Genomic DNA, 9,452 nt, shown 5'->3' with positions numbered 1-9,452 from the left:
TCCTATTTAAAAGAACACCATCCGGCTGTGAAATTTTGCTTCCTGCTTGGGAAAAATGCTGCAGAAGCTATTGTGATGTTGAACACAGCTTACAAAGAGGAATCTCAAGTGTAAAAGTGGTTTTCTCGTTACAATACAGGTAAAAGGTCAATTGATTTCAAAACTCATTCTGGACATCCGTCAACTTCCAGAACTGATGAAAATGTTGACTTGTAGTTCATTTTGATTTCATTTCACCAGGTCAGACTGTTGATCAACCTTTCTAGAGGTTCTGAATAGATTACATAACAGTATGCTACAAAAAAGGCCTGATTTGTGGCAGATGGGTGACTGGTTTTGCCACCACAACTATGCACCCATTCTTGCAGCCATCTCTGTGTGCCAGTTTTGGGGGGAAAAAACAAACATAAAACCCTGCAGGCCTCTCTTCCTCCACACACCTTACTCAACTGACCTCACAGTGTGACTTTTTTCTGTTTCCATGAATGAAGAGGGACATGAAAGTACCATGGTTCGACGACTTAGGAGAGTTCAAGAAAAAGGAAAAAAAACCCCAAAAAACAAAGGAGGTGCTGTCAGCCATCCAAACAGATGAATTTGAAAAATGTTTCCAAGAATGGAATCACAGGTTTGACAAATATATTAAGTGTAACAGAAAGTACTTTGAAGGTGATAAAGTTGTTTTATAAAAAAAAATTAAATATACCTTTGAAAAACAATGTGGTTTTTGAGTGGTAGGTTTATCATTGTGTATACATGCACAGATATATAGTTCATCCCAATGAGGCTAGAATATGTGTAACACCACAAGAGCTTGTCTGCAGCACAGAGAAATGTTCAATATGTTTGGTTTGAAATAAACCATGCATGTAAGAACTGAAACCCTACTTGCAATACTTTTAGACTTATCCTCTTAGTGAAAATATATGCTTTAAGCTTATGTCTCATTCCTTTATCATTTCCATTGTATGACTACTGACATCTGTTTAGCACCTTTCTATTGAGAATCAGTTAATTTCTTAAAATTTTATTTGTAGGAATTTTTTTATTATAACCTGGGTAATTTTATGAGTATGTTATTAGATAGTGAAGCCCTGTAAAATTTCTCTGGAAAATGATGACATTTTTGATGCAAAAGATAATCCAATTAGGTTTCTAGCACAAATCCTATCTAACTTTTTGTAGGTGGGAATTCTAATAGCAGTTTGATATTCCAAGATATTATGTTGCTTTCGATTTGCTTCATGCATGTGATTCTTGGAGCATAATCTTGGATTGATCATGTTTCATGTCTCAAAATTTTTCCCATGCTTCCTCCCGTATATTTCTGCATATAAACAACTTGGTTGTGAGCCGGAGTCTGTGTTGACTCATATATATTACAGGATATTTAAAATAAGGAGCCATAGTGATGTAGCAGATTGCAAGTTAGGCTACCAACCACAAGATCAGCAATTTGAAACCACCAGCCACTCTTTTGGAGAAAGATGAGGTTTTCTGATCCGATACGGATTTATAGTCTCGGATACCCACAGGGACAGTTCTTTGTCCTACAGGGCTACTTTGAGTTGGAATCAACTCAATGGCATTGAGCTTTTTGTTGTTGGTTTTGGGATTTCATTTTTATCCTTTAAGTTTCCTCATCTCAAAACATTTTCCCTTTATCCCAAGTCTACCAAAGAACCTCCTTTTTTTATTCCATTACGGATAAATATATGACATATACCTAGTACAGTAGAACCCAGACCTCAACACTAATCTGTTCTAAAAGGAGCATTGAGATGTGATGCAGTTGAGTTCTGAATCAATTTTTCCCATAAGAAATAACTGTATATGGATTAATCCATTCTCAACCACCAGGTTTTTACCCTAGCTTTGCCTTTTTATAAAAAACAAATTACACAGAAATTGCAAAGTAAATAAGTTCAGGGTTAAATAATATAATTAAATTAAGAAACAACATTTAAAAAGTTTAACAACTACAGTATGGCCCATACCTTGAGACTGATGAGGATCTGGATCTGCGGACGCGGATGTGGAGAGGAGGGATGGAGAGAGAGTCAGTGTTGGGAAGGGGAATCCCCTTCCATAAAATCAACTGGTAGCTGCTTTTCAGGAGATTTTTTTCCCTTCTTTGCCTTTTTTCACTAGGAACTGGCTAGCTTTCTCTTTTTAAAAAAAATCACTCTAATGCAGTCTGCTGTTGGCATTTCCTTAACTGTTTTCTAAAAGGGTTTATTGAAATATCATCAATATCAGTAACACGGTTAACCAGTGCCTTATGATGATTCTTTTCAAACAACTCTATTTTAGGGCCCAGGTTTTTTCACCTAAGAAAAGTATAAAAAGCCACAAAATCTAAAAAAATTATAGCAAAACACTTGGAACACAGCTGCAAAAGGTTTAAACAATGCGTACTAACAATGCCAATTAACGCTGAGCGACAGAACATGAACTGCTTCTGGTTACAAAAATCACGTGCGTCAGGTCGTATTCTGATGTTTTGTTTGAGCTCTGATGCAAAATTTTCTCGACATTTCGTGTCGAACATCTATAGAAAACAAAGCAAAAACAACTCACTGCAATGGGGTGGTTACTACTCCTGTCAGGTTCTGAGGTTGTAACTTGTTAGGAAAGTAGAAAGCCCTGTGAGGTTCTGAGGCTGTAACTTGTTAGGGAAGTAGAAAGCCCTTTCTCTCACTAAGCAGCTAGTAGTTTCAAAATATTAACCTTCCATATCACAGCCCAACGTGTAGCCAATGCACCACCAAGGCTCCTGAAACCTCTGATGGGTGCTTAATTATTCTAGCTCGCACACATTTCGCCTGTAGCTTCCTGACGGCACAGGCTAGTGGTGAGAGACACTGGTTAAGGTTGTAGGTTTCTAGATCATGACCATCTTTCCTGTCTACTTTCCTCCCCAGCAGTCATCTTCCAGCATAGTCCATCTCCTTTTCATTCTCCTCCACTCACTTTTCCTAAACAAGTTTGGCTCTAAGAATTACAAGAGGCAAATAGTAAAATTTACCACGATGTGACCAAGCTCTAGTAAAAAAAAAATGTAGTCATCCTGGGAAATGTTATCTTATTCCTACATCTACAATATGCTAATTTGCACATCCCTTACATGGATTATCTTCTTTGGAAGTCAGGTTTGTTATCTTATTTATCAGTATAAAGTCACGTGAGTCGTAGAAAGCCTTTGTGGACCTAAATCTCAGGACTAACCCCAAACTGACCAGGGGCAATCACATCACCTCTCGGAAACTTAGTTTTCCCATCAGTCAAGGAGGGATGGTAATCCAATTCTTCGGAATACAGATGAGATAACCTATTGAAATTCTTCACACATAATAGGTGTTTGACATTGCCTCAGTTTGAAAGCTCGCATTCTTGTGGAACATTTGCATATCATATTAGAGATCATTGTGTATTGTTGGGTACACAACAGAAGCCACTAGATTATAAATCATGGCATATACTGAAATGCACAACTTATCTCCTTAACCAGGCTCCACCACTGTCACATGATCTCCTTTCACACTTTCGCTATTTTGCTAAAAGTATTGTCATTTTCTGAATTCACAGTTTCAGCAGAAATTTTCTTGTCACCAAGGATAAATATAAATCCTGCCCCAGAGAAATTAAATATAGAATCATTAAGCTGCCACATGACTCGATACATTCCCTAAGCCTGGAAAAATTTCAATTGACTAAAATACTACTAAGTGTGAATAACTGTTCTTTAGAAAGCACATACACACATGATCAGGTTTAATTAAGCCAAGCAAATAGAAGGCAGATTTTTAACAACGATGGGTTAGCTATGTCTCTATTAATTTATTTAAGGGAAAGGAAGAACCCTTTTAAAGGAGTCTTTTTAATTTTAAGTGCATTTTATTATGAATTAACCTTCTGGTAACCATTCGAATGCAGTAAAGGAAAACAAGCACATTATATTGAATCACCTTCCACATCTCTCTGCTCATATTTCATGAAGCATCAGGTATGGAAGACATAAATGTGTGTATTGATTAATAACTACAAAAGAAATAATAATCCTACATTTAGTAAACTTAACAACTTTCAAAGCCCTTTCATTTAAATGACTGCGTTGAATCACATAAGAACTCTAAGGTAACCTTATCATTATATCATGGATGAGGAAGAAAGTGTCAGAGGCTAAGTGACTTGCCAAGGTCTTACAGTAGCCATGCTAATAAGAAGCAGAACTGAGTATTAAGTTTCCTTATAACTCTATGGCTTTACACTACACCAAATGTGGCACTATAAACCATGCTCGCTTCCTTTCCTCTCTACTAGAACTTCAACTTCCAGGGTACAGGCTTCCATTCATAGGTAACCCTGTAGCCTAGTACTTAAATTCAACCCTATACACACAGTCAGCACTCAATATGTTCTTCCTGGAGATCCAGTTGTAGCTTTATCTTTCAATTACTAATGACACCAATCACTAAGCTTTTCTAAGACTCAGTTTTCTGTTCTGTGAAATCACAGTGTTCGGCCATGTGGTTGCGGAACCTTTGCCAGCTCAAGGCCTCCCCACTCCATGGAGAGGTAAAGCAGCCTTCTTTCATCCTCGGGGCAGAAGGTAGTATTTCTGCAGAACCGTCAGCTGTGCTGTTTGCAGCCTTTCTTAGAAGGTCTATCCGATCTTGATATAGCAGAAGTGTGCACTGTCGTGAAAAGCCCTGCTGGCCCACTGCGAAATGCTCACCTCCGAACCAAAGGTTAGTGATGTGAACCCTCTAGCTGCTCTATGGTGAAAGATATCACTGTCAGTTTCTGTAAGGATCACAACCCTGGAACCTGCAAGTGGCAGGTCAACTCTGTTCTGCAAGGTTGTTATGAGTCAGATTCAACTTGATGACAACAGCTTTGCCTTTGCACTCTTAAGCGTTTCTGCTACCATCCAACGCCAATGGATTAGAGAAGCCAGAATGATAAAAGGAGAGACAAAATGTAAGTTCTTTATCTAGAGAAATATTCTGTCCAAATGAAAAGACCTAGTAAAATGCGCACTACATTTGGGACTATTGGTTAGTTAGCTGTTGCTCGGTGCCTTCCAGGCAGCTCCGACTCATAGCGACCTCACACACAACAGAAGTAAGGACTTCCCGGGCCTGCGGGCCTGTGCCACCCTCAGAAGCATCCCCAGCTTGAGCCCACTGCTGCACCCTAGGTAAATCATCAGCTATTTGAACCTCATTTGTGTGGTCATGTCAAAGTCTGTCCTTAAAGCCCATGACACATACCACTTCCACCTCCTAAACGATATTTTTATGTCAAATTGAATTTCCAATAAAGTCGGTCTCATCACCAGGTTTTAGGCCTTCTGAGATCACCAAAACAGTGGAAGGGGAAGGTAGGGCTTAGTTAGTTGGTAGATGCATAGGACAGTGGTTGTTCTTCTGGAAATCCTGGAAATACGGAACTTAGTTTGTTCAGTATCATTTAGTAACCTTTGTTACTAAATGAGTATGTTAATAGTTAACCTACTCTCTTACTAAGGGGATGAATTATGGTTTGAGCCCACTTACTGTTACATTGTAAGAAAGGCCTGGTGATCTATTTGTGAAAAAAATCAGCTCTTAAAGCCCAACCCAACTGCCATCAAGTTAATACTGACTCACAGTGACTAGAAGTACAGGTTAAACTCTCCATGAGTGGACACTATTTATTCAATCAATGGGGGTTGTGATAGGGAAAACTTTTAATAACATTGACAAAATGCCTATCAGATCAGTATGGCATAAGAAAGAAAGGAGGGCATCAAATTAGTAAGTACATGGTAGTCCCTGGCCACTAACCTCTGGCACTCTCAAAGCAAGAGATCTAAACCAAAGCCAACACATTTTCCATAACCTTGGGACAGCAGTGATATATTTATTTTCACCCAGGGTATTTGGGGCTAAAGTCCAAGGAAGCAAGTCAGTTTCTTCAATCTGCTACAAGTGAGTTTGAGGCAAAGTTCAGTTCACTTAGCGGGTGTCCACATTGAATCCTTTTGGTGTGGCCTATGAGGATGTTGTATGTCTCCACAGGACAAGAGTTTACCGTTCAGGTCATCTATAGCACACAGCCTGGGTCACCAAGAGGTAGATATAAACAAGGTCAAAAGTGTTCAACCGGGAAAATAGTATGAGGTGTAATTTCACCTTGGGCACTAAGTAAGCATTTTTAAGCATTTTCACACATTCGAGGTTGCTTCTCCTGGTTTACCCATCAAGAGAAATGCACTCGCCTTGTCTGAGCCTTGCATATCCCTTTGCATCTTGACTTGAATTCCTAGTAAGGTTCCTTTATCACTCATTTGGAATGACTAGCACAATGTTGTAAGAAGCCCTGGTAGCATAGTGGTTATGAGTTGGGCTGCAATCTGAAAGATTAGCAGTTTGAAACCAACAGCCACTTTGCTGGACAAAGATGAGGGTTTCTATTCCTGTAGGATAAGGGAGCAATAAGATCAAAAACTTATGGCAAGGAGGGCATATAATGCCTATGGGGTTCAATCAAGGGCAATGTATCCGAGAGGAATACTGAGAGCAGAATGGAGAGTAAACATTATAGTGGGATAGGAGGAAGGTGAAAGGAAATACAGGAAAGAAGTAGGAGGCAAAAGGTATTTACGGAGGTATAGCTAAATAGCTAAAGGCATGTATATATGTAAATATATTAATTTATAAATATATAATGAAAGGGATAGAGGCCAATGTACATATATTTATATGTTATGTATTAAGATAGCAGACAGACTTTGGGGCTCTACTTAAAGCCTCCCTTAACACTAAAACACATCGTTCTAATAACCTGCCACTCTTTGATACTCACCTTCCTGGCACCATCACTGAAGACAAAATGGGTACATAAGCAAATGTGGTAAGGAAAGTGGATGGTACCCAGCTATCAAAAGATATAGCATCTGGGGTCTTAAAGACTTGAAGTTAAAAAAGCAGCCATCTAGCAGGGAAGCAAGTAAGTCCACCTGGAAGAAGCACACCAGCCTATGTGATAAAAAGGTGTCAATGGGATCAGGTATCAAAAGATCCAAAACAAACAACTATATTGATGCAAACAAGGGGGTTTGGAGTGGAGACCCAAAGCCCATCTGTGGACAACTGGATATGCCCCTATAGAAGGGTTATAAGGAAGGGATGATTCAACCAAGATGCAGTATAGCACTGAGAAAACACACATCATTCCTCTAGTTCCTGAATGCTCCTCCTCCCACCCCCCACTACCATGACCTATTTCTACCTTAAAAATTTGGCTAGACCGGAGAACAGACATTGGTACAGATAACAGCTCTCGACACATGGAATTCAGGACAGACATACCCCTCAGGAACAGTAGTAGGAGTAGTGATGTCCTGAGGATAGGAGAATGGTCAGGGAGGGGGAAGGGGAAACAAGGTTGAATATATAGCCCCTTCCCCCTGAAGGAAATGAATAACAGACATGAGTGAAGGGAGACAACGGATGGTGTAAGATACAAAATAATAATAACAATATATAATTGATCAAGAATTCATGAGGGTTTTCTTTTGGGGGTGGTGGAGCGGAGTTTATACCAAGGGCTTAAGTAGAAAATGTTTTGGAAATGATGATGGCAATGTATATACAAATATGCTTGATCCAATCGATGTATGGTATGTTATAAGAGCTTAAAGAGCCCCCAATAAAATGATTTTTTTAAAAATAGAGTTGTAGTCTGAGAAACCAACAGGTGCAATTCTACTCTGACCTATAGGATCTCCAATGAGTCAGAACCAACTTGATGGCAGTGATTTTCGCTTAGTAGCACAATGTAGGACAGCAACTGAATGGTTTGTCCCTCTACCCCCATCCCCCATCTCGAAAACTTGATGCTAACTGAGGTGATGTCTCTCGGTCAAAATAGATTTTAAGATGAACGTATAAAAGGGGTGATATATGACGCATGGTCACTAGGCAGACTCCACCTTGGTGCTTGGGAGACATGAGTAGAAGATTACATGATCTGAGAGCAGAAGTCTGCCGTCTTGGTGTTCATCTTGATAGTAGTGGACTCATACAATAGTTTTCCTTTTGAGGTAGACTAGCTCCACTCAACATCAAGTTCATCCATATCATGAGGTATCTCGTGGTGTCACTGCTGTTTTTTAGGGGTACATAGTAATCCATTGTGTGTTTGCACCAGAATTTCATTATTTATTCTTCTACTGACAGGAGTCTGGGCTATTCCCAGCTTTTTGCTATTGAGAATTGTGGTCATGGGAAGAATTGGAATTCCAGAACACTTCATCATGCTCATGCAGGACAAGGGAATACTGCATGGTTTAAAATCAGGAAAGCTGTGTATCAATCAGGATTGTATCTTATCCAAATACATATTCAATCTGTACGTTGTGAAAATACTTAGAGGAGTTGGCTTATAAGAAGAATGCAGCATCAGGTTGGAGGAAGGCTTTTTAACAATCTGCAATATTCAGATGACACAACCTCGCTTGCTGAAAGTGAGGAGGACTTGAAATAATTGCTGATGATGATCAAGGATTACCGTCTTCAGTATGGATTGTGACTCAATGTAAAAAAAAAAAAAAGACCAAACTTCTCAGACTGGGCCCTTAGGTAACATCATGATAAAGTTGTTAAAGATTTTGTCTTGCTTTGATCCACAACCAATGTTCATGGAAGCAGTAGTCAAGAGACCTAAAGATGCATCGCATGGAACAAATCTGCTGCACAAGACCTCTTTAGAGTGCTGGAGAGCAATGCTATTACTTGGAAGACTAGAGGTACCTCATCCAAGCAATGGTATTCTCCATTGTGTCACATGCATGTGACAGTTGGACACTGAACAAGGAAGACTGAAGAAGAATTAAACTACTTGAATTGTAGTGCTGGTGAAGAATATTGAAAGTAGCATGGATTACCAAAAGAATAAATAATTCTGTCTCAGAATAAGTATGGTCAGAGGGCTCCTGGGAAACAAGGTTGGCAAGACTTCATCTTATATATGTGGGACAGGTTTTCAGGAGAGACTGTCCCTGGAGAAGTACATCATGCGTGTCACAGTAGAGGGGCAGCGAAAAAGAGGAATGTGTTATTTGATCTCTTGACTGCTGCTTTCATGAGCATTGGATCCAAGCAAGATGAAATCCTTGACAACTTCAATGTTTCTCCAATTATCATTATGTTATCTAATCGTCCAGGTGTGAGGATTTGTGAGGTCTTATTTATATTAAGTTATAATTCAAATGACACATTCACTAGGAAAATCTGCTACATAAGACCTCTCTCTTTAGGGTATTGAAAATCAAGGATATTACATTGAGGACTAAGGTGCATCTAACCAAGCCATGTGATTTTCAATTGCCTCAGAGGTATGTGAAAGTTGAACACTGAAGAAGGAAGATAAAAGACAAGTCCATCCATTTAACTATGAGGCTG

This window comes from Echinops telfairi, unplaced genomic scaffold (genome assembly GCF_000313985.2).
Source record: "Echinops telfairi isolate 266 unplaced genomic scaffold, ASM31398v2 ScPeMD7_1713;HRSCAF=2227, whole genome shotgun sequence".
NCBI classification, from domain to species: domain Eukaryota; kingdom Metazoa; phylum Chordata; class Mammalia; order Afrosoricida; family Tenrecidae; genus Echinops; species Echinops telfairi.
Note: the sequence above shows the minus strand (reverse complement) of the source record.